This window comes from Lissotriton helveticus, chromosome 7 (assembly GCF_964261635.1).
Source record: "Lissotriton helveticus chromosome 7, aLisHel1.1, whole genome shotgun sequence".
NCBI lineage: Eukaryota > Metazoa > Chordata > Amphibia > Caudata > Salamandridae > Lissotriton > Lissotriton helveticus.
The window spans coordinates 1,037,922,059-1,037,946,997 of NC_136068.1; the positions used below are offsets into that span (position 1 = coordinate 1,037,922,059).

A 24,939-nucleotide genomic window follows, 5' to 3' on the forward strand; every position below is an offset into this window, starting at 1 on the left:
CCCGGGGCTGCGGGGGCTCGCGTTGCCCTCCACAAATCATTAACATAGCCCCAGGGAGGTGGCGATTTCCGGGGCTGCAGGGGCCCCCACAACATAATTAAGGTTTGCATCCGGGACCTGGCGCACCCGTGGGCTTAGAAGAAACAAAGCGTGCGAGACCGCACTTAGTTTTTTTTTATTTCGTATGTATTCGCGCACCCTACGCGAATCCCCCTGAATTTTTGTTAATGCTTTTTTGGCTCTTGAGCAGGCCTAGGTGGTCAGGGTGTTTCTACCCTGCCCCCTTTTCTTTTTTAACCTTTTTGCTTGTGAATCGATTCAACTAAGTCACAAGATGGCTGCCAACATTTCCTAGTTTGAAATGTTGGCAGCCAATCATTCAGCAGTTCGGGCTGTTGCTGCGACAAATGTTTCCTATGGAAATTAACATGGAGAAAACGCGTTTTGGGGCCCCCCTTTTTTCTCTGCCCCCGGTTGACAAATCACGCCAAAACTTTCAATACAGGAGCTGACCGGAGAGGGCCATTAGTTAAAAAAAAATTGCAAAGATTTGTCAAACGACGCCAAAGATATTGGCAAAAGAAAAAAACGCTTTTTGAATAGAAGCACAGTCCTAACTATAACTTCCTACTGTCAACTGCGAGAGTGGGAGAGCAAGATATATATATATATATATATATATATATATATATATATATATATATATATATATATTATATATATATATATATATATACATATATATATCTATCTTAGAAACAAGAAAAAGCCAAACTGCCGTCCCGGGTCCCCAGGCAGAACAGAAGACTCCACGATTCCAATCTGAGGCAAGAGATCATTTATTAAGCAGCGCTTAACAGAAGCGAAAACTGACGCGTTTCGGGCGGATGCCCTTGATCACAGTCAATATATATATATATTATCGCTTCGATTATTCTCCCATTCACCAGGAAAAAAGAGAAACTGCACTCGCGCTGGTGAATGGGAGAATAATCGAAGCGATAATATATATATATATATATATAATACAAAACGCGCTGCACCAACGTGTAACAGCACCCGTCTGGGGAGTGACTCGCTATTTTGGTGCTTCTGGAGCGAATATATATATATATATATATATATATATATATATATATATATATATATATATATATATATATATATATATATATATATATATATATATATATATATATATATGTATGTATATATATATATATATATATATATATATATACCTGCACTGTGATTGGAGGACTGTTACTATGGTTATGGTTCCCAGAGGTTGCTGGGTTGTGTAGTTTCATGTTTTTTATTGAAATAGTTGATGCTCTTTTAAATTACTGCTATTCAATAAAGTGGGGGAAAGGAGTCGTCTCTGATCCTGACATCGCGTTGTACCTGGCCTTCAGATCTCCTACTGATTGTTACATTCTATGATTATTATAATATAGTTGTCAGGTCTGAGGTTCTGGTGTTGCTCTTTGTCCATTTTCTATTTCCATTGCGCTTCTCTCCTTGTGCGGTAAAAGCATTCCAAGGGCCATGTTGGAGGGTGGTTTTCATTATAGGCACGAATAAGCGTATTGTGTTTTTCACGTCCACAGCATTCGGCATTAGCGGCCACCGCTAGAAGTCTGGTCGTGCTACGCAGCGCTCTAACCGCTGTATCACCACCAATTACGTTTGCTTCTCGCCACGATGGCTGCAGCAGAGGTTTTTACCACATGAATGATTGGTCCTTCTGGTACGCAGCCCCACCCACTGGAAGTGGCGCATACACCGGAAGTGTGTTGGGTGCGCGCGCGCTGCGGGCGGGACCGGGTGCGGCTTTCATTCGCCATTCCTGGGGGAGGCAGCGAGTACGCGAGTGGGAACCTGAGAAATACGGTGAGCTGTTTAATGGGAGCGATTGGGGTATGGATGTGATATATGACGATGCACTTTAGGTCGAGGGTGAACAAGGGCTAGAGATCGGTAGAGAAGGCCAGTGGGGCAAAGGGTGCGTTGCAAGAGGAAACGGTTCGTAGAGGGATAAGGGGCAAGAATGCGGAAATGCACATAGTACAGAAGAAAGAAGGCCACAGGTTACTCCAGAAAAGTGCGGACGTTAGTGAAGCTGTGGTGAAGCGACGTGGGCGGAAACTGTTTTCGAAAAAAAGAGGTATTTGAATAGAATAGCCTAATGGCCCAGGAGAGGATAATGACTAGCTTCATTGTACCGAATTTACTTATGTATTCTCTATATTGTATAAAGCGAACCTAGGCAGAAGGGCAGGGCAAGTGGTGCAAGATTGATTATTAGATGTTACTGCATTTTGATGTATTGTTCTTTTAAAGAGGTTTCTTAAATTAAGTTGGAAGCAGCCTTGGAACGTTGGTCCAGATATCGGATGCCTACCTAGAAAAGGCCTGCGGCCTTATTCTTCATTTTATTTTTTAAATTTCCAGACTGATTGTGGCCTGGCAGTGGGTGTGGCCGAGAGCTATCAGACATGGCGAGCTAACCGCAATATAAGGAGGAAGTGCTGGTGACGTTGTCTACGTTCACGATGCTGTTGGTTTTGAAGATAGTACCGCCAGTAAGGAAGCCAATGGAGTTCTGTCCGGATGGGGTGATGCGATTAGGTGTCTTTTGTCGCTTGGTGGCTGTGAGATGCACTTAGGGGTTGCCAGTTAGTAGATTGGGAGGCTATGATGTAGTATTGCCACCATCTGTATGTAAGATAGGGTCTGAACTACTATACCGAAGAAGCGCTCTAGAAGAAACTTTTCCTTTTTAAAAACATTTTTAGAGAACTGGTATCCGGATGTCCTTTTTTGTGTCTTTTTGTTGTCAGTGTACCTTTAGGGTGCTGTGGTAGGAATTGGTAAACACAGCGGAGTAGGAAATGCATGGGGTAATAGAGTAAAATTGGTAATATATTATGGGGCAATTTGGAAAGTTACCGAGTGGGGTAATGTTACTGACATTGAAAATGCTTGTTCTCCCATGTATGACTTGCCTTTGGGACTGATCTGTTTTGCCAATCGTTATAGCCATGTGCAGAGTACCCATGATGCTGTGCAGAATGGCTTAAAATACTACTACAGGCCCCCCCCTTATTGTTTGTAGGAGCAAGCACAATGCAGGCACGCACCTACAAAATGATGCAAACACTTTTTTTCTTTCATTTTGTTTGCTGATTTGGGTTGGTAGACAAAAAAGAAAAAAGTAGGGCAGGTGGGAGAACCAACACTGAGGGAGTGAATTTTGGAGGTGCGAAGAAACACTGAGGGCAGGAGGGGGGCAAAGCAACATGGAGGACATTGGGGGTGGTAAAGAAACACTGGGGTTGGGGGCAAGCAACACCAAGGGTGCAAGAAAATGGATCGCAATGTGGAACACAGTGGGGAGAACCACTTTGGGGGGGGGGGCACCTGCATCAGGATTGCAGTGGAGGGGAAAGAGTACACAAGGGAGACTGCTTGAAAAGACATGCATTAGTTGAGTGCTTAAAGTACAAGAAAAGATTAGTGCTTGAAATGAGAGCAGTGAAAGGATACAAGTACTTGGGCCAAGCTCCAAGGGAGGGACAAACACCAGAAGTGGAAGTTAATGCTACTATACATGTTATAAAATGAGAGACAAGCACATGAGCTACATTAAGCCAACCAATAAGCGATCTCTAAGCCACTGTATGTGAGCAAAATATCTCAAGATATATCATGTCTGTCTCTGACGAGATCCAACAAGAACACAGCTTGCTAGGTGGGTTTGTAAGTAAAGGACACAGCTGGGAAAGAGCATACCTAATATTTTAGAATACGTTAGAATGCCATGAAAGATGGAGTGCAATTGGTATAAAACCTAATTCAACAATTGGTGAAAGTAAAGTGCTGGAACATATACATTACGTGAGTGTTGATAAAAATGTAAAGAGAGGTTGTGAAGCTTTGAAGTGGAAAGGGAAGTTGGAGAGGCAAGGTGGGGGCTTAAAGAAGGACAACAAACAGCATACTTTGTAGTCAACATCAGAGCCAAGTACAAAATTTATGAAGTGTGCAGTAGAGTAGGCAGAGTGTTTTATCCCCTAATGCAAGGAAGGAAACCAGCTGCACAGATTAAAAGTATGCCCATTGGAGTATGTTGAGGGGCCATAGAGGAGCAGTCTTAGAGGGTAGTTATTCGTACAGAAGGACTGATCCGCATTGTTTGCAGGTGAACACAGAAGCCACAAAATATTTTTTCAAATGCGCAGTGGTCTAGGCAGTGTCATAGAATGTAGTGTACTTGGATGCTAATGACAAGGGTAACTCGTCATGGAGTGCCCATTCATTTCAATGGAAATTACATTGAAGCAGCAGAGTTGGCCTTAGCATCCCAAGTGGTTAAGGGAATGGGCTCCCGCTTCAGTTGTGATTTAAAATCCTGGTGGAATTTTTTTTGGGTCACAGTTCTAATGCACCTGCTGCCCATAACGAAACTATGGCCCAGTGAATGTACTTGCACAGACTAGCTCCTATCAAAATTGTTTAAAACTGCATAAGTAGACCTTCTGCCCCTTGGTTTTTCCCCCCTAGATCAAAGAATTAAAACAAAAATGCAGATTGTAAGAAAAATTGTGAAGGAAACGCTATAGGAGGGGGGAAAAGATCAAATACAACAAACGTATTCAAGAATACAAAAATTTGATTGCGATTGAAAAGTCCAGATACTTCTCTACAAAAATATACTCCGCTAAGAATTCTTCAAGAGAACTCTTTGAAACAGATTTTTTCTAGTCTATCCTCTACCTGCTGCATGTCAACTATTATGATCAACTGGCGGATTCCTTTAAAAATAAGGTGGCGGAAATTCATGTGAAATTAAATACCAATGTTAGATCTCTGCCTAAGGTACCAAATAGGGCAGTTTTAGACAAATTGACTCTGAACAAGTTTACCTTGCTTACGAAGGGCAGAGTGGCTGAGGCCCGAAGTCAAATTAAATTGGGGGCTCCTTCTGATCTTGTCCCCCCAAAATACTCTGAGATCTGGGGCAGTCGCACCTCTCCTCACTCTGCTACTCAACTCCATTCTAAAATTACTTCTCCCACCCACCCACAGTAGACAGAAACCTCCATTCTCCCACTACTGAAGAAACTGTCGCTGGACCCTAAAGTGCAAAGAATTATCGTCCTATTTCCAGGTTACCATTCTCAGATAAGGTCCTTGAAAAACGCATGAACCTGGCATTGTCCAAATTGGTAGAGGTGAAGAGTATCCTAGACTTTGCACTATATTCGGCTTTAGACCGAATTATAGTACGGAGCTTGAGAAGCTGAGAAGTGTTTTAGACAGTGGAGGGAAGGCTACAGTGATAATGCTTGATCTTTCGGCATCCGTCAACATTCTCAACCGCAAGGTTCTGATAGATCGCCTGGCAGAAATAGGAATTGAAGGGTCCACCCTGGAGCTGCTTCGGTCATTCCTTACGCACAGAGTGCAATCAGTTGCTTTGTGGGACCTGCCCTCCAAGCCTTTTTCTTTGCCATGTGGGGTTCCCCTGAGGTCTGCTTTGATCCCCATGCTATTTAACATATATGTAGCCCCTCTCACCAAATGAATCCGTTCCTCTGGCTTTGCTACAGTCGCCTATGCAGATGATAAACAAATTGTGGTCGCTATCACAAATGATCTTGATGAGTGCATACCGCTTCAAGGGCTGTATGTCAACCATCGACCTATGGATGGACGACAAGAGCTTTGTGCTTAATTCAGCCAAAACTGAGGTCCTTCTATTTAGTAAGAATCCGGTCTCTTGGGACCAATCCTGGTAACGTTGATCTGTCCTTCAAGGTTCAGATTAACAAGCTCACTTCTTCCTGTTTCTTCTACACAAAACTAAGAAGACTCTTCCTTTTATTCCCTTTGAATTAAAAAAAAAAGTTACTGGTCACAGCCGTAGCGCTATCGAGGCTGGATTACTGTAATGCCTTCTGCTTGGGCATTCATCAGCGTTCTCTGAAAAAGCTTCACGTTTAACAAAATGATGCGGCAAGACTTTTGCACCAAATCTGAGTCAGTGGCTATGTCTCTTCGAGAACTCCTCTGGCTTCCAGTGAAGAAGTCAAGTTCAAGGCTCTATACTTGGCTCATAAAACCCTGTATAGAAATGTCCCAGCATACCTGAAAAAGAATCCTTCCTGGTATAGACTGAACAGGACGGTACGATCAATTAACTCCCGGACAATAATCATACATAAAATCAAGAGACGTGGGGCAGCAGGAGTTTATTCCATACTATAGTTCAATTGTTGAACAATCTCCCTGAACGTCTGAGAAGCCAGCCTAATCTGCTTAGATTTAGGAAGGCGCCTAAAATATGGTTATTTTCTGTCCCATTATGATAAGTTTATTCAGCAGGCCTTTGCCCAGAACTATTTAGTGAACAGAGGTTTGACATTGGCGCCAAGACGCCATTGGCATTCGAGTGCTTCAGAAGTTCAATCAATATCAGTAAACATAAAGCAAGTAACAGTGACAAAACAAAAGCCAATGGAAAGCTAGACATCGCAGGAGTATTCCATCAGACTCAATGCATTCTGCTCTATGAAGGCTCATTCCACAGGGCGTGAGTACTTGCAGCTTACAGATTGTAAAAGCCTGTGCCTCCAAATCCAGAAGAGTAATTTAAGGTTTTGGGAAGCCAACGGTTTTAAAGAGCTGGGTCATTTTATAGTCGGCGGGAGATGTATTACTTGGCAGGAGGTCCAAACAAGGTGTGGTGATCGGAGCAAGCTTTTTTTTGGGGTACCCCCAGATTTCACATTTTTTAAACAAGTACTGCTCTGGATGACTAATTTGCATGTTGCACTTTAGAAATGGAAGTCATTGAGAATGTTATGTTTTTGTGTAAAGTCATTTCAAATATCTACGGTAATGGTGTCCATTCATTAAATTGATTTCTGTGTATTAGATTACCGTTTTAATTTGTCTTCTGCTAAATAGAAAAGCAACGGCAGAATTAATTTCCAGGTCGCTATTGACACGTCCCCAATAAGTCCTTCGCAACAAGACATTTGTGCTATCTGGCAAGCTTTGACCTAAAAATTGGGGAAAACGTTGATGACCAAGAGAATGTGTGGGCACATGAGAATGTAGGTGGTTGGTGTGAGAAATATTTAGTGGACAAAATTGACAAGTAACACTAAATGTTTGCTATTAACTGTGGAACAACTAAAGCACCACCGTGCTATTCTTGAAGGTGTTTTTGAGGCGATATTTAAATATTGGAAGTGTGTGGAATATGCACCCCATAAGACAATGTAAGTTTGTAGGCAATGTTAGAATTGCATAGTAACATTTTATATATAAGCAAATTATTTATTTAAAAAAAGTGTTGGTGGGCTATTCGATTTTGAGTGAGGAAAAGGATCATGTATCGTTTGGTGTATAGTGTTTGGGAAGAGATGACTGTCTTTGGATACTGATCGCGGCAAGTTGACACCATGGTATGTTTTGAAGTGAGCTAGGGCAGAAATGATAGGATTTGGGTGATTTAGTTCCCTGCACGGTGTAAGCTTGTGAGTAAATACAATGGTTGTGTCAAGGGAAAGTGGAAAAGGTTATAAGGTCCAGTGTGATTAAGCTATACTTTTTTTTTTTTTTTTTTTTTTTCAAAAACCTTTATTTGAGCAAGCATAGAAAAATACAAGAATGGGCCTACAACCTCACGGGCTGGCCGCTAATAAGGCACAAGGCATGAATTAGAAATGGACACCCGTGGACAGGTACAAATCCAGCACAAAGCATTACTCCTCACATGTCACAGAGCATTTAACATTTTTATTTTATACAAAAAGCAAAACAAACACTAAAAAGGCGAATGCATGGTAATTAAGGTCAGCCCAAAGAACGGAGGGGATGGTCCACGGACAGGAGAACATACCCAGAGCCCTGAGGCTCCAACAAGGTCGGGGGGGGGAAGGGGAGCAGCGGGGAGAATCGAAAATGCAAAAAAACAGCATGAAAGGGTTCTGGGAACGCTCGCCTAGGGAGATAAGATAACCTCAGCAGTGCCTACAAGGGGAGGGGTACAGATATCCCCACGATATTCATTCCACTGGCCCCAAATCTTCGTCCACGCCCTGGGTCTGCCCCTGGCCACATAAACAGTCTTCTCACGAAACATGGACCAGTCCATGTTATCCTCCCATTTCGAGACCTCAGGGGGCCTGGAAGCGCCCCAGAGTTGCGCAACATCCCGTTTCGCAATCATGTAACCCAAGGTAGCCCATCTGGTCTGGGCCACAGAGTAGTCAGTGGGCTCCCACACATTCAACAGACATCGTCGAGGCTCCGGCCGCAGGGCCACACCAGTCACGTCAGTCATCACCTCAAGCACAGCAGTCCAGTAGGCCGCCACAACCGGGCACTCCCAAAGAATGTGTAAAAAGGTAGCACTCGACCCACAACCACGCTTACATAACCCATCCAAGGAAAAGCCCATCGTCACCAGACGCGGACCAGTGACATACACTCGATGAAGGATCTTAAGTACCGATCTGAGTCTCGCAATTGCCTTATCTTATTTTATTCTATCTCTGATGAGCGCAGGGTGTGCCGATTACGCCTCCACCCCCCTCCTGTGACCCATGGTGTGAAATCATCACACTATCAAAGTGAGAAATTACCCTGATTTTAACCTTTCGGCACGATCTTGATCGCGCCAATATTTTTAGGTTGATAGCGTTTTAAACCCACAACCCCTGTAAATATCACGCGTTGTACATAGCACGTATAGCACTTAGCACTACCTACCCATAACGCTCTATACTCTGGGGACCAAGGTGGTGTTAACTATACTGTTATTCGACCACATGATGTCTCTGATACCACCAACTGGAGCACAATGGACTGTAAATAGGCAATCATCAATACAACTGATTGTATGTTTTGTCTTTTTGTTTGTCTTTGTCCTTTCTTTCCCTAACAGGTGCAGAAACCGTAAATTCGGAAGCCTCCTAAACCAGGAGTTATTAGAAAGACAGCTTTTCTTTCTAAATTTTTTGCACTTTTTCATTATTTATTTTCACTTTCACGTCCCTAGGTAAGGGTGGACCTTAGCGAGTCCATACCGCCAGGGTTTACTCACACCAAGTCCTGAAGAATGCCAGGTAAATTCACACCGTTTTCGTGGCTGAAACATGTCGACTGACTTAAGGAAACTACCACTTGAATAATTGTGGACGTATTTCCTACACATCATTTTATTGATAAGTCCTTAGTGATCCTAATAAAATTAATTTTGATACACTACAGACTTTTTTAAACCTCACATCACTCACTTAATATTCTTTGCACATCACTGTCCTTACCCACTACCCGCTCCGCAGTAGATCTGGCGTTGCAGCACACAGAGGGGATGCTAGATCCCCTCTGTGGGGCCCGATGATGAAGCATGTCATCACTAGGTGGTGAGTGAGGGCTTTCTTCTAAAACGCCTTAAGTGAAGTCGTTCCTTGCTCCATATTGATGGTCTCCTTTATTGCCTTGGAATACTCTTGTTTTGTTTATTAGATTGATACTGGGGTGTTAGAGTATCCCACTACCCTACCTCTCCTTTTGTTTTGATATATGAGGATCTTAAGTTGAACCAAACGGAGACGGGCAGGAATGGCTACCTCCTTGGGAGAAGAGAGTGCCGATTGCCAATCTTCGTCGTCCAGTTCCAACCCATCGCTGACCCAAGCCTCCCGAAGTCGGGCCAATAAGTCCGCCCGATTATTGATCAGCTTCTTATAGATCAGGGAAATAGTGCTATCAGGCAGGTGCCCATCAAGGACACGATCTTCGAGGGGGGAAGACTCGGGCAGGGCCTCATCAGGAGTCAAAACTGAGGCGAGGGCGTGCCGGACCTGCAGATAACGAAAAAATTCCCTATCATTCAAACCATATTCCGCCTGGAGGGCCTGGAACGACTTCACACTACCTTTCGAGCATACATCACCCACCTTACAAATCCCAATCATATCCCAGCGGTCGAAACCCTTGGTAGACCAGAGACAGCCCAAACGTTCTGAGGCATAAAGCGGCGTCGCCAGCGTCAGTCGATCCTCCCATCCCAAACTCACATTCGCGGCTCGCCATACAGTTACTGCAATCCTGGATGGGCCCACAAGATGGCGCCCGGCTGATCGAGAATAAAGCGCTCTATTAAAGTCCCCACCCGGCAGCTGAAGTCTATCCATCTCGAACGCAGGATTCCGACCCGGTGAAAACATCACGTGATTAATAGCAGACAACTGGGAAGCCCAGTAATATCGCTTGATATCGGGGAGCGCCATGCCCCCGTCGTACCAAGGGATGGTGAGTTTCGCGAGGGCAATACGTGGACGCCCGTCCCAAATCAATTGCCTTTGAAGACTCTCGATCTCTCGGAAATAGGTCTTGGGGATTGCGTCATAGGAGTTCTGGAGCGCGTAAAGGAACCGCGGCAAGGACATCATTTTAAGCAGGGCCGCCCTGCCCAGAGGAGACAAAGGAAGCTTACGCCAACGGGCCACATCCAGTCGCAATCTAAGCAACGGGGGGAGGAGATTACGCTCAAAGCGGAGCGAGGAGTCCAACGTAATAAAGATCCCTAAATATTTGAAGCCAGACTGGATCACCTGGATAGGAAGTCTGCTCGGCAACGGGGGAAAAACACCCGAAAGAACATACACGCAGGACTTGGCCCAGTTAATAACGAGGCCTGAGTTGGCACCAAAGGAAGCAAGAACGTCAAATAAAACAGACAGAGATTTGCGCGGGGAGGTGAGATATAAAAGAATGTCGTCCGCGTAAAGTGAAAAGCGGTCCTCAAAGTCCGGAGACCAGCGAATCCCCTTGAGCGAAGGTTCCCACCGAAGCCAAGCAGCCAATGGTTCCAGGGCGAGTGCAAAAAGCAACGGAGACAAGGGGCATCCCTGACGGGTACCTCTACCAAGGGTGAAAGGAGCCGAAACCCTACCATTGACCACTACTTGTGCCAGAGGTTCCGCATATAATAACTTGATCCAACCAATAAACTCAGGCCTGAAACCAAATTTCTCAAGAGCCGCCCAAAGATAAGGCCATTCCACCGTGTCAAAAGCCATTGAGGCATCCAACGATGCCAAAATGGCCGGCTCCGTCAGAAGCCCCGCCCTCGCAATCGCGCCGTGAAGACGACGTAGGTTCAGAGCCGTGTTGCGATGCGGGATAAATCCGGATTGATCTGGATGGACCAAGCCACTAATGACCGTCAGGAGGCGGGACGCCAGGAGTTTCGCCAATACCTTGGGTTCAACATTTAGCAGGGATATGGGCCTGTAGGAGGAACAAAGATCTCGCGGTTTACCATCCTTGGGGATGACAACTACCGTGGCCAGTCGCTGATCATAAGGGAGAATACCCCGTTCCCGGGACTCTAGAAACATGGCGCGAAGATACGGAGCCACCCTGTCGGGACGCAATTTGTACAGTTCAATTGGCAACCCGTTCAGGCCCAATGCTTTGCCCGAACGGAGTGAACGGATGGCAGTAGCTATCTCATCAACAGTAAAGGGGGAGTCCAACGCCACACGATCCAAATCGGAAACACTGGGCAGAGCTATATCACGCAATAGAAGGCGAGAGTCAGCCACATCCCTCACAGACACAGGGGTATACACCACACGGAAATACTCAGCAAAACGGTCAACTATTCCAATCGGGTCCGTCACACTCTCACCACTCAAAGACTGAATCACGGGTACCACACAATTAGCCCTCTCCTTCTTATCCAGCCATGCCAGCAATTTACCCGCTATGTCACCCACATCATACAAACGTCCCTGTTGCTCCCGAAACATCACTTTAGCAGCATCTGTGACCATGGACTTATAGGCAAATTGTTTCAGACCCAGGGCATGGAGTTTCGCAGACGTGACACCAGATTCCAAAGCATCCTCCAATGCAGAAATCTCTCCCTCAAGATCCACCACCTCTCTATTCCTCGCCCTCTTAGCTTCAACAATAAGGGAGAGAGCCTGCCCACGAATCACCGTCTTAAAGGCCTCCCATAGGGACACAGCTGAGGAAACAGACCCCTCGTTATCCAGAAAATACGCGTCCAAAGATTTAAGCAAAAGGCTGCGGGTCTCGGGGGAGGTAAGGTACCACGGATTGATGGGAGCCACCCGGCCCACTGCCTCCACTCCAACCTCAAAACGAAGCCAGAGCGGAGAGTGGTCAGAGATACCCCTGGGTAGGTGTACAATCTCACGCACCGCTGGCGACTGAGCCGCAGGCATCAGGAAATAATCCAGCCTAGACACACTCCCATGGGCCCCAGAATGAAAGGTGTACTGAAGCTGAGTGGGGTGCAAAAGCCTCCAGCAATCCACCAAGCCAAAGGTATCCAAAAATCCACCCAACCACTGTTGGGCCGCAGGAGTATCTCTAGGGGGGTGGCGATCGTGGAGACCAGAGAACACCGAATTAAAATCACCAGCCAGAAAGAGAGTACTATCAGGGAGGTCCAACAAGACACGGCCCAAATCTGAAAAGGTAGAAGTCTGTAAGCCGGGGGGCACATAAACAGTGAATAAGGAGAGGGCACGACCCTCATAGCGACCCACAAGGACAGCATACCGCCCCCGGTCATCCTGAATCACATCATCAATAGCTAGGGGGAGGGAAGCCCGAACAAGGATACCCACACCCCTAGAACCCGAGGTAAACCCCGAATGTGCCACGAGGCGATAGCCCCACCTATTCATTGCATGACAAACATTGCCTACCAAATGAGTCTCCTGCAGGAAAACAATATCAGGAGATAAACGTCGTATACATTTCAACACCACACTTCGTTTGATACGATCTCCCAGACCGTTAACGTTCCACGAAACAAATCTCAACCCGCTACCCCCCCATCCCACCCGACAAAGCGGAAACCCCCCACCAATGAGCATGACACCAAAAACATTTTCAAATACAGGATAAAGTCGCCTTGAAAACAGAACACACAAACAACAAACTTCCCTACCACCCTCCCCCCAAATAACAAGAAAACACCCCCCACCCTGCACCCCTGCAAAAAGCTAAAAAGCCACCCCAACCTGCAGTGTGCCTGTCGCCCAAGAACCCCTATTCTACACAAAGACCCCGGAGGAGGAAAGGCTCTGTCCCACCCGCCCCCGATCAAGACCCATGACGAGAAAAAGAACATACATCAAACACATAAGCAGTAGAGGAACATAGGCGTACACCCCTGGAAAAGTTATTCAAAACAAGGCACCAGGTATAGACGAAATGTTCAGCTCTCTACACCACCTTCAGCACCGCCCGGGTGGGCATCGGACTCAGTCTCTGGAGGTCGGCTAGGCAGGGAGTCCAGCCAGTCATTCACAGCATCCGGCCGATCAAAGAAGAAAGTTCGGTCATTATACTCAACCCGCAGCCTGGTCGGAAAGAGCATAGAGTAACGCATCCCCATGTTCCTAAGACGCTTCTTGGCACCACGAAATCCCATCCGCTGCTTCTGGACCTGTTGGGAAAAGTCCGGATAAAAATTCACCGTGGCATTCTCAAAGGCCACCGGGCCCTTCACCCGTGAAGCCTGCAGGATAGCGTCCCGATCTCTATAGTGGAAAAGCTTCGCAACAATAGGTCTCGGCGGGGCGCCTGGCTTACCCTGGCCCCCCGGAACACGATGTGCACGCTCCACTGTGAAAAATTTACTAAGGCCAGATGGAGATAGGTGGTTCTGGATCAGGTCTTCAACCAGGAGATCAACCGAGTGGGGTTCTGGGTTCTCCGGCACACCAACCACGTGAACATTACAGCGACGTGCCCTGTTCTCAAAGTCCTCCAAGCGCCGGGTCATGAAATCGTTCACCCTACGGAGATTGCCAATCTCCGTCTGTATCTCAGAGACGTCCGTCGTGAGGCTGGATGATTTGATATCCAATGACTTCACCTTTTCGTTCGTTTTGGAGAGATCGGCACGAATCAGATTCACCTCGATTGCCACAGTGTCAATTTTGTGGGCCAAGGTTTCGTACTGTTGGCCTATTGACTCCCTCATGCCAGAAATGGCGCCCATGATGTCCTGCAAGGAGGGCTCCGTCGACGCATCCACTACGTGGTCAGATGCACTGGGACCGGGCAGGACAGCTCCGGGGGACCCCTTAGAGTGGGTATAACGGTCCATAACATTAGATTGGACCGGACCCCCGCGCAGAGGTGTCTTCGTCTTGCGCGTCTCCCGGTCCCCTCTGCCCGCCATTTTGAAGATGCGTCACAAGAAGATTCAGCAGGGTCAACGGACCGGGCACCAGAAATGGAGACCCCGGGACCAAAGGACCGCCAGAGGGGTATCACTAGGATAGAGGCAGCAAACGAGGAAAAAAGTCCAGCCAAAGGCCCGACAGCCAACGTGTGTCCTGGCACCAGTTCTGGCCCGACCCTCTCACCAATGTCCCAGTCTGAGGCAGAATCGAAACCGAAACTTAAGAAGGGGACCCACCAGTCAAATCCCCCTGCCGTTGTTGTTCAACTCCAAGACGGCCACCGAACCTCACCCAGTCCCGGGCGCACCTCAAGGGCGGAGCCCAAAAGTTCAATTCATCATAACTCAGGCACCCGGTGTCCAAATCAATTTCTGAAAGGTCCAGGTAGATCAGCCCAACGTCCTCTATATAAATCCTCGCGAAAAATCAGGATTCATACAGGATATTATGCCGGGAGCGGCGGGGGTCCGGGGAGCGCTGTGCTCACGCGGCCATCTCGGATGCCCGCCAAGCTCCTCCTCTAAGCTATACTTAAGATGGGGTTTCAACTCTGAAACTGTTGGCAGGTGTTGTAGTCTCGCTATGCTGAGGCATCTGAAAAGTATACACCAATTAACTGATATGGAACTGACCGGGCCATAAAGATCTAGCCCATCGCGGATATGTCTTATAATGCGATTTGTTAGTTGTTGTGGAATTCCGGTATGGACTTATTTTTAGACTCTTAGAATATAATAAACCAACATGTTTGATTTTGAAGTGCACTAACTAAACATTAAAGAAGAACTAATGATCCGCAAGGTTCTAGTAATTATACATGAACTCACACCCATAAAACGCTATTTTGAGTAATATCAAAAATCAGTTGTGTAGCGTGATAGGAGAGAAGTGATTAATTTATGATCTGAAGTGGTGAAGGATAGAGCTGGCAATATAAATGTTTGAAAAATCCTCTACCACAATGGGTCAGTCTTTTAATATTGATCCAAGTTAGGCTGGTGATCCAGAGTAGGGACAGATGGTGTTGCCTTTTCTAGATTTTTTTTATTATTAATCCAATATGCTTTGGTAATCCAAAGTGAAGAACAAAAGTAAAATAGCGAACACGTGTCCTCCCACCCCCATGTGGCACGCAGGCCTGGGGCTATTTCAAGGCGTAGATGTAAGGTTCTGACCTGTGGTACGAATGTGGAATCACAGTAAAAATGTCTGGTGGTAATAATGGATTATCTCCCTTGGGAGAAAAGGGCAAGTTCTGTGGTCCTGGATAGCTTGAGTCTCAGCAAATGTAAAATCGGGAAGTTATCCAAGCCTTCAATAGATATTACCTCTACGTCCTGAAAAGGCCTGGAGAAGGCAACAGTTTCACCTCTGTCCTTCATCACTTCAGGCTTATTATAATAATGGGTTAGGTAAGGGTCTTCCATTGGGCATCTTGTTTTAACAGAACATAGCCATTTATTAGGACTTGCACTACTGGGACCAACCCCTTTCGCTAGTTGTACTTTCCGTTAATTTATGATAACCCTGAAGTAGCAGTGCTGTTACGAGAAACACGTTTTGGTTGTACCTTGTGAGAGTCCGTTAATCATTGAAAGGACAAACGATTTGCAACACAGCCAAGATTATGACAGATCTACTCAATTTGTGGAAGACCTACATGATTTTACTGTGAAAGCTTTTATGATTGAACTGTCAATTGAAAAACATGTTCTGCTTAAAGAGAGGGGTTTCGGTCCAGCACACGTCCTCCCTAACAATACAAATCCATAAATAGGTGTGCAGTTCCGTAGCGATTTTCCAATATGTCCACTTTTGGTGATGGGGCCAACTGAGGTCATAAAGGGTAAGGAGCATGTTCAATGATGAAGAATGTCACCTTTTGGAGGATGAGGGTTTGTGCTTCCCATTAATGACCGCCATATGACCTCAGTTGGTCCTAGTATCAAAAGTGGACATATTGGCCCTTCACTATTGAACTGTACCTCCATTTATGGATTGGCATTGAAAAACTTGGCCTATGTATCAATTTTTATGAATGTATGTCCTTTTTATATGAAGCATATAAAGGGAAGAAGTATTACATATCTGTAAAAAAATGATGTTTGACTAGGTGCTTCTCACATCAACTTGTTTTATACCTGAAAAGTGGTTGAGAAGTTGTGGTCAGAGGAGAGTCTTGCTCGGAGGGGGAATGCGAAGTTGTCTGGTGTCTTTGGTATAGGAATGTGATTCCGTGAGGGTGTAGCCACCTATAGTTTGAAGAGTGAGGTGATGAGTGCATGCTCCAGCACTGTGGATAAATCTCAAGTACAAGTTATAAGTACATTCCTACTGCTTCTCTCTCCCCCACTGCAGTGTTCTTTAAATCCCCTGGACAAAGGCTGTGCATTTATTTAGGTTTAAACATGGCTACAGTATTAAAGCTGTAACTTAAACACCTTTTTAGGTCGAGGGACCGTTGCACTCACTGCGAAGCAGTGAGGGCGGAGCCCCGAAGATTTAATGTTTTGGAGTTAGGGGGCTTGGAACCCGCCTCTCTCCTCCATTCTCCTCCATTGGCTGGCTTCCTAAACGGAGGCCAGCCATTGGAGGAGAAGGGCGTCACTCCAATAAAGCTTTGTCTCTTTCGGATTCGGGGGCGTGTTTTTTTGCGTTCTTTCGACTGTGACGTCATCAGTCACTCAGAACGGCCAAAACACGCCCCCGAATCCGAAATTTTCAGGCGGCTGCCATTTTGCCAGAGCCAGCCAAGAGGATCGCCTGTCTCCTGACTTGCATTTCTATATTTCTTTTTAAAGCACTGTGCATACACCTAACTGCCAAAACAAGCCTCGCTCACAAAATCTGACCCCGAGTGCAGGAAGGAGGTTCTACTTTGAGGTGATAAAAATCTCTCCTGTATCCCCTTCAGGCAGGACACCACCCCGTGGTTGATGGTTGCGTCAGCGCGCGCACTTGGGGGTGCGGCTCAGCTTCCTCTGCTCCCCGCAGCCCTTGTCGGTGCCCATCGGGGTGCCCTGTGCCGGGGGGCGAGACCCCGACGGCACCTCCTCGCAGGTGTCCCCGGCCGGCGGGGGGCTGAGGCTGGGGGGCGCGTCGCTCTCCTCGTCCAGCTCCAGGCTCTCCACGTCGATCTCAGAGTCCCCGGCAGCTGCCTGCAGCTCGTACTTGGCGCCCCTCTGCTGAGCAGGCCTCTCTGCTGAGACAGAAAGGGGATGTGTGAGCGAGAGCCATGCAAACAAAGTCTTCAATGTGCAGGGATCAGACCTAGGTACAGACAATAACGGGTCCCAGAACACAGCGGTTTGTACTTATTCCAGCGGGAAGGGTGTGCTCAAGGCAGATGTAAAGGCATAGACACACCTCAGTGACAGCCACTTAAACAGGGGGGGGGTGAGGGCGGGGGAGTAGGTAGTAGCTGGACCTCAGAAAGCAAAGCAAGGACATACTCTCTGTAGGTGAGCATATATAAACAATAATAAATACACTGCAAAGACATGTTTGTTAGTTTCATGGCTGTCTGAATGGATGCGTCGGGTGGTTCAATGTCTGAAAGTTAAATATACCTTATTTTATGTTGAAAATGAAAACAAATCTTCTAATAAATGTAGTTTTACATGCAAGGCACGACTGACACATCTTAATGAATGTCTAAGGAGGTGGGGGCTTAGAGTCACATCTGTGATGCTTCAATAAAAGAGAAACGGCAGGGGACCTACGCTTACTTCATAAACAATGAGTGCTTGTCGGCAGGCAGTGCTTAATTTGAGCTAGTGTTAGCGGCACACATTTTTTGTGACCGACACTTGTTTCCCTGCATCAGATAATTAACGTGCAAGAGAAGGAAAAGCGCTCAGGTTGGAAAGACGAGGGAGGAAAATATGGGAAACCCGTCGCAAAGGAAGGAGACAGAAACCTGCATGAGTGACAAAAATGTGTGGGGAGTGTCTGGCAGTGAATTGAAGAAGCACAGCCTTGGTTTCGGCGCGCACGCCCCTGGCTCCTGGGAAGTGCCTCGGCCCCGGCACTCTTTCTGTCACAAATTAAATGCCGGTGACAGGACCCCTGGAGAGAGCAACAACAGTCAAACTGAGGCCTGTTATGCGTTATTGGTGCACTATAAAAGTATAACTAAGCGGCAGCTAAGTAAACAGCTAGAAGTGCAAGGCTGTCTCCGGCAAACCTCAATGCACAGTTCGCTCACGCCCAGGGCACAAGTCCTAAATAAAGAAGTGGGGGGACGCTCAGAGACAGGAAGTGACGTCACGACAGGAAGTGACGTCACGGAAGGTAAAAAACCTAGAAGTGGGGGGGGGGGGCGCTCAAATACGTGAAGTGACGTCACGACCGGAAGTGACGTCACGAAAGGTAAAAAAAAACACTTGATCTACACTTTGTGGTCCTCTGCTGTTGTTTTGCTTTTATGGTGTATGTGTTTTCAGAGGTTATTAAAGGGGTGTTCATTCGCTTATTGGCCATTGCATCTTTTATTTGACTGTTAAGACGGCGACAGAGCATCCGGTGGCCTAGTTTTCCGTCTCATACCAGATGCCAAGCATGGCTGTCTGTACCGACCTTGTTATGGGGGCTTGGCCGTCCCTGATGCAGAGAGGCCCGGTATTTTCAACACCCTGTAAGAGTGTAGGAGCGGTGCACCCGAAGGCTACCTCACAGAGAATCCGCAGCGCCATTTGCTGCAGCACACAGGAGTTGACAGACCGGCGTGGCGCCTTCCCAAGCAGAACGTCACAAAGCACTTGCCACAGACACGCACAACTGGCGGCCGAGAGCCTCCCATCAGAGCAGTAAATCTCTGCAGGACTGACTTGGGAGATCGACGGGGCGGCCGCCCGTGAGGGCGAATACCGCTATAATTTAAAGCCCAGCTTTTGCGCAGGGGGGACGGCGTCCACCCGGTAAGACCCCTTAAAATAAGTGGGGGGTGCCGTCCACCCGCGTGGTACCCCGACTCGAGCCCTGGTGCTCACGCCGCCCCGTGGGACAGCTAGAGCTCCTAGATATGCATTTTTGAAAGAGAGGGGAGCTAAAGGGTGACGTTTGGAGCCGATGGTGTACTTTAGATGTTGAAGCGTTTCCTCCTTTGCGCTCTTTTTGGGACAGGCAGATAGTCGAAGATCGCCAATGAATTATTTTAGGGGCAAAAGTATCAGAAAGACACTGTGCAATTAATCTTCATGCTGCTTGGATAATTAACCGGCAGCGCACCTGGCTGTTTCATGCGGGTAGGTATAGCTGCAAGAGGAGCGAAGTGTGAACAATCTGGAGGCAAAAATAAAATATGTATCCTACGACCATTAGCCACCCGTCATCGCCTTGCAGTTGTTTAGGACAGTGGTGGCAACTGCTTCATCAATGGTAGTTTACTTTCGTAAATTACACTATTAATGGCACTTTAATGGCCCGTGGAAGATGGTGGATGGAAGGGCACTATCATGTCACGTGTGCCAACAGTACGCCATCAATTACTACCATTGTGCAATGAATGACAATAAAGAAATCATTTACGATTCTTCCCAAGTGGCGTAAAAAACACCTTAAACGCGAACCCTCCACATGTATTCTACCAGGGCCCTGTCATATCTGGAGTTCACTAGCGCAGCCTAATGCGCATCCCTGTTAAACGGTCTTCCAACAGGTACAATTTGTCTTTAGGCGGCAAGCTCAGGCCTCTCAGAGGAGCTGCACATGAAGGGGGTCGGAATATTCCGACTTTAGCTGTAGATCGCAGAGCTGTCTGTAGTACATACAGGTTGTTAGTCTAGTCTTTATTAGGAATTATTATAGTAATGTTCTATATTCCATGTTCTACTTCTAGTTTCCCCTTGTAAGTTCCATACACTGGCAGTTGACTGTTTGATGCTGCTGTGGATGGTCTGCTCTTACGCTGTTTCCTACCTGAATAAAGAAATCTGTAGAAACTACCTCCTGTCTCTGGACATCGTTTACTACAGTATTTTGGCGACGCTTCTTGAACCCCTGCAGTTATTATCACCTCATTACAGCAGAGAGACTTCAGACCTAAGAGCAGACCGGTTCGAATTGAATATACTCTACACTTCCATATCTGGACCAAGAAGATCCGACGACTTCACATTGAACATCGCACCAGAACGGAACCGGCAAGTTTTTACCTGCTTCTACCTCCGTTTCCCCGCATTTTGTTCTCATGTCGTTTCTTCAGACCGCATCCTACTCCTACGCTGCCGTCTCAACTCTGATGACGCATTAGAATCCTCCGAGAGTGTTAGCGATTCTCCCTGTGACGAAGGTGGGTGCTTCTCTTCCTGTGCGTGACTCATTCTAACACGCCGCGCCTCTCAGCCTCAGGCGCATTTGCGTGCACACGTCATCACGCTAGGAGCCATTTTGTGTTTCCATGGTCACCGATTCAACTCCACCACAGCAACGACGATGCGCTCGTCTTGTGCGCATTTTTCACAAGTAAACCTTTAATTACATTGTTGTTTGTAGCGCTATTGCCTGGAACATATTCACTATTTATATAGTACTGAAACTATTCCGTTTATTTTGTTCTTGTGGTATTTTTGCAAATAACAATATTTAAAACGTTTTTTTTTTGCCTCTTACCACAACTCAAAAATATGTCTGAGCACTCTTCCTTACAGTCTGGCTCTATTGTCTTACCACCTAGCTTTCTTTCCTCGCCTGGCCAGCCCAGCATATCATGGGAAGACTGGTACCCCATGTTTGAGAACTACCTTGATGCGTTAGACGCCCAGGAATTCTCTGCCAAACGCAAAAAGGCACTCCTATTGGGTTCCCTTGGAAAAGAGGGACAACGTGTCTTCAGGTTCTTACCGCAAGTTCTCTTAGCTGGTGCACAACCCCTTTAGCTAGTGGGGATTTATCTCCATTTCAGTTAATGAGAGGACGTGATCCTGGTCTGAAGTTATTTCCGTCCTGGATGAGAGATGTGGTTACTCTACAAGTGCAGGGTAATCTTCCAGATAATCTGAAAACTGATGTTGTTCAATCCACTTCTTCTCCTTTTCTTGTGGGGGATTTGGTCAAAATCAAATTGGGTAGGTTGCAAAAAGGATTGTCCAAATTCAAAGGTCCATTTAAAGTTAAGAAAGTACTCAATCACTGTGTTATTTTAAATAATGGGGAGTGCTGGAACTTCAGGAGGGTTGCACTTTACAAGAGACAAAAGGATCTTTCTCTATTGAGCTCCTCCTCTTCGTTTCACCTTGATGGTTCTGTGTCCACTCCTAATAATGATGATTCTGTTACTAGTGGTTTTTTATTAGCCAATGACACTGATGATTACTCACCTTCAAATGATGACTCTAGTATTTCTCAAGCACAAGACGAAGTTATTGTTTCTGGTGGGGGTGATGCACCAGTTCTTTTGCAGGATCCTGTTTCTGTTCAAAGTGCTTCACTTTCTGTACGTCCTCTTAGGCCTCGGCGGCCTCCCACTTACTGCAAGACTTTATTTGTTAAGTTTTTTTTCAAACAGAAAGGAAGAAGATGTGTAGTACATACAGGTTGTTAGTCTAGTCTTTATTAGGAATTATTATAGTAATGTTCTATATTCCATGTTCTACTTCTAGTTTCCCCTTGTAAGTTCCATACACTGGCAGTTGACTGTTTGATGCTGCTGTGGATGGTCTGCTCTTACGCTGTTTCCTACCTGAATAAAGAAATCTGTAGGAACTACCTCCTGTCTCTGGACATAGTTTACTACAGTATCTCCGTCCCAGTGATCTCACATGAGATTTCTGTAGACAGAAGAAAGCGTTACACACAAAGCATAGCAGTCTCTGTTTCCAAACAGCAGCACTGTCTCGCACTGATAGCACTGATCTCGGATGAGCCCTCCGTACTGTCTCCGGTGAATCTCCCTGCATTGACCCCGTTTGAAACCCCCCCCCCCCCGTCTCCGGTGAACCTCCCTGCACTGACCCCGTTTCAACCCCCCTCCCCACGCCTCTGTCTCCGGTGAACTTCCCCGCACTTACCCTGTTTGAATCCCATTCCGGGGTCTTACTGTGGGCCACCTGCATTGTCTAGTGTGAACCACCTCCACTGGCCCCGTTTGAGCCCCCCTGAGCCATCTCGTCGAACTTGCCTGCTCTATTTCCGTGTGGACTTACTTCCCTGTACCGTCTCGTGGGCACCCATCTGCACTGACCCCCACTACACTGCCCATGTGAAGCGTCCTGCTTTGCCCGCCTTTGCGCCCCACCGTGCCGTCATGTGTGAGCTCCCCTGCACTGACCCCCAATTGTACTGACCCACGCAAATCCCACTGTATCGTCTCCTTGTGGCCCTCCTGCACGGTTCTGGTATCTCCGGTTCCCCCCGACCCCCTTCTCCCAGAAAGCATACCCTGAGATCAACATGTTCCAGGGAATGAGAGGTTTCTCTGGGAATAGGCGCTTCGGAGGAGGTGGCTTCAAACGTGGCCGAGGAAAAACAGCCAAAGTGTGGGACGGAGACAAAGTAAGTACACTCTGTGCCTTCTCCACGCCCAGTTTTATTTTTTTTACTTGATGTACCAGATGGGCACTGTTGAACAGCTGCTGCCCATTGCTTACCATACGCTCAAGTCTCTATCTGAAAGGATACAACATGTAACTTCTGCCCAGCATAGTGTCAGAACGCTTCACAATAGGACAGAACTGAAACATGAGAACATTACTGGTGAACAAATTACAAAAGCAAAAGTTACATTACATGAGGCAAAAGTGACAATCGTGAGTAAACGGTGCATTACAGGACGATAAAGTGGCACGTGTGCAGGTTACAAAAGCGAACAAAGTACACGTAGAGGTATAATACTGCAATAAATGGAGTACACTCAAACACAAGAACAAACGTTACGTAGGCAATGGTGGCACTTGTGCAAGTATCGAAAGCAAACAAAATGTAAGAGGTAGCCAACCGTGTGTTACAAGTTGTTGGTTGTGCTGGCACACGTACGTCTAGTATCGCAACAATCAAGGGATGGGTGAGACTGCATCTCGTGGGTTACCGCATCTCGTGGGTAGCAACAACTAATATGTCCCACTGAGCCATTTTCAAGAGATTACTTTTATAACATAACCGATCGGGCTATATTACATTTCACTTCTTGCAACCATAGAACCGATTTAGTAGTAGTAGTGGGGGCAATCATGCATTCCCTGTGACAAAAACAACTGTTGTATCTGGGCATATCAGGCATCCCCATGTGCAATAAGGGAATGTGTTCTGTGTGTGTGGCTCTGTGTGGATAGCTTTTTTTGTAGGTGGCTCTATGTGTGGGTGGCTGTCTGTGAGGGTGGCTCTGTGTAGGGGTGTAGCTATTGGCATTGTAAATGACAATGCCATTTATTTATGTTTAAAAAAAAAAAAGAAATGTCATGAGCAATGCCAATAGCTCTACCTTTAATGATGCCGAGACCATTGAATTGTAAATGCTTGTTTAATTAAGTTGTCTTGAATAATCGTCCATTTCAGAAAGCTGCCTTTGCTTTCAGAGCCTGCACGTCCATTATTGCTCCTGTGATGAGTCTTTGAAGGCCAGTGAAGGCAAAGCACTGGTATTACAGAGCAAATTAGAAGTTATAAACAAGTTCTGCGTTATATTTGTTTTATGGATTTCATATTGGGTGTCCTCTAAATTCAAAGCCCCTTAAATGTGGCCTACAACGCGCTCTTTAAACAGTAAAGTCGTAATATGCCATGTAATGTAAAGAAACAAAAAACTCAGATGTGAGAACCCGGATGCCAAGCCAGTTTTTCTGTTTTGAGTTTGTAGAACTCAAAAACTTAACTAAAACACGTAAATTCCACCCACCCTCCCTTTAAATGTGTATTAAAACACGTCAAAACTGAGCCCCGTACCAACAATTAATGAAGGAAAAAGCACTTGCATACTGAACTTTACTTTGAAGTAAAGCCTTATTAGTGTAGCTCGTCTGACTTGACACATTGTAGCAGTGAAGGGGAAAATGGATAGATGTACTATGCTTGAAGATCATCCAATATCGTAATGCGGAAAAGTCGTGAGTAATGGACCAACACAGTTCAGTGCTTTTCTGCCCGTAATTAGACACTTTTGTTTGTACCTACATATGCTGAGGCACTTTCTGCTCTAGAAACATGCAAACAGCTCGTTTTCTGAGCTGTCTGTGACTAGCTGGACATTTTAGCAAGGTGTTTTTGTAGCTTTTTTTTTTTATCCCGTTCTTTATGGATTAAGACTGCTGGTTTGCTTTACCTTTAACGTGTTGCCCAGTCACAAGGCACTGCTATTTGACATCTAAGGCTATATGGGTGCCATGAGTCGGTGGCAGACCATGTTTAACAGTCAGGGTTGTCCAGGCTGCGTATGCAGGCCCATTCTAACGTCAGAACAGTTGCTTTACCTGCAGGTAGCAGATTGATGCAAGGGTCACTCTAACATGCATCCCAACACGACTTTGTATAGTTTTCTTTATGTAGCATTTCATACATTTCTTGCTGAAATGCTAATAGTACATTTAATACAAAACGGAAGAAGTATTTTGCCGGGTATTGCAGAAAGTTTTCTTGTAAATGACCACATAACCGTGTTGAAACTAACCTGGAAGTAGCGTCCCCCAAGGTTGGTGCTGCATTGATGTGTTTATACAGAATTAACGTCTTTTTGCTGGTTTCACGT

The 24,939-nt window shown here is 46.2% G+C and overlaps 1 protein-coding gene across 4 annotated transcripts in view; it reads left to right on the forward strand.

Annotated features, from left to right (window-relative positions):
- The first annotated feature begins 1,747 nt into the window (after positions 1-1,747).
- The window catches only part of ARHGDIA (Rho GDP dissociation inhibitor alpha), a 34,097-nt gene continuing 10,905 nt past the window's right edge, over positions 1,748-24,939 (forward strand). Inside the window, exon 1 of one of the 4 annotated variants that reach the window (XM_078653812.1) lies at positions 1,748-1,893. The gene's annotated coding sequence lies outside the window, so the exon portion shown is untranslated. Of the gene's footprint in view, positions 2,168-24,939 lie in introns of all 4 variants that reach the window. The other 3 variants (XM_078653814.1, XM_078653815.1, XM_078653813.1) reach the window with 3 other exon arrangements.